This window comes from Amphimedon queenslandica, unplaced genomic scaffold (genome assembly GCF_000090795.2).
Source record: "Amphimedon queenslandica unplaced genomic scaffold, v1.1 AMPQUscaffold_13277, whole genome shotgun sequence".
NCBI lineage: Eukaryota > Metazoa > Porifera > Demospongiae > Haplosclerida > Niphatidae > Amphimedon > Amphimedon queenslandica.
Window position 1 is genome coordinate 145,248 of NW_003546487.1, and position 1,625 is coordinate 146,872.

Genomic DNA, 1,625 nt, shown 5'->3' on the forward strand with positions numbered 1-1,625 from the left:
TGTATTGATGTGAAGAAATACTAAAACAGCTGAATGATACTGTGAGAAATACATTGGAGATGCACTAGAATTGATTGACTCTATTGCAGCTAGTCTCTTCAATTGTTCACCACAGCCTCTGAATACTAACCTGGTTAAAGTCAGGCTGTGTATATTAGTGAAAGCAAACCCACTGTTTGGTGGTGTACTGGAATCATTGCACTGTATAAGAGCTGGCTTTGATGATTCACTGGTTAGTGTCAGTGAGTGGGTATCATTAATGACACCACAAAATGATACATTATTGCTAATGCGGTGAGTGATGCTATCAGATAACACCAGCACAATATCATCATCCAGTGAATGAGTCTCATTACACAAGAACTCCTCCAACTCATATTCACTAGTTATATTAATAATCTCTTTACCACTGGAAACTGACAAAAGAGCAAAAGAGAGAGCAAGAATAGTAAAATACATTTTTGACTAGATCTTCTGTAACAATGATTATACTTGTCTTGGTGATGTTTTTATAAAGGCTCACTGTTTATTATAGGGAAAACTGTGTTGACATTGGGAAGAATTGTTTTCAGTTAAAGTATGTAGCTGTCATAATAAACCTGTTTCAATTAGAATATGTGTGCATAAAAGTTATTGAAACTCAGAAACTATATTCTTTATTGATACTAATCAGGAAATTAATGTTATAGATCTGTTTAGATCTATGAGTTCAATACTATAGATCTATATGGCAGATCAATGTCATTTAAATAATAGAATATCAGTTCTGATGTGTTGAAGATTATAAATGAAAGTGAAGGAAAACTTGTTTGACTAATGATCACCTGTGCCTGCAATTATCTGTTAGCATAATGAAATTTTTGTTTACAAAGTTTTGCTCCAAACTGAAAGCATTAAAAGTAGTTGTTATGATCACAAAACTTGTTAGTGAACCAATATGAAACCAACTTGAAAAAACATAGCACTTATAGCATAAACAAAAAACATAGTGCACTTGCATGCCAACTTTCAAGATCAACAGCATCTACTCCCAATTTCTAGTGGGAATGTTTGGCTTGCTACATGCATGTATATCACACTTAACTTAGATAAACATCATTAGTTTAGTGTGATCGGGTCTAAACTATATTGCAAGTATGCAGGTATTGCCCAGAAATTGGTAACAATAACCAGTGAGTGCAATTGATCTAATTGTTTGTTGGCTTAAAACATCAACTTATTATCAATGTTGTGTACAAATTAAAAAGTATAAGCTATAACTATGACTATAGTTACAATTAAAGTAAACATTATTAATTATGAGTTGAGAAGTGGTTCTCTTTCATTGCAAGACTGATAAAAGGAATCACATTCACTTAAATTCCTTTGATGAGCAAGTGGATGATTGAACTTAAACTTAATATTGACAAAAAACTCATTTATTCTGTTGAAGAGTTTCTTTCCAAATGAAAATTGACTCATAAAAACACAAATCAAGATTAAAATGATGATCAGATGACAGAATGTAGCTAGAATTGCCCATTCAATGGCATGGGACATAACAATAGACCAAAAAGAACAACTGAGAATAATAATATCTGAATAAATTACAGTGTTGAGGACATTCAGGTGCATGCTCTTAAAAG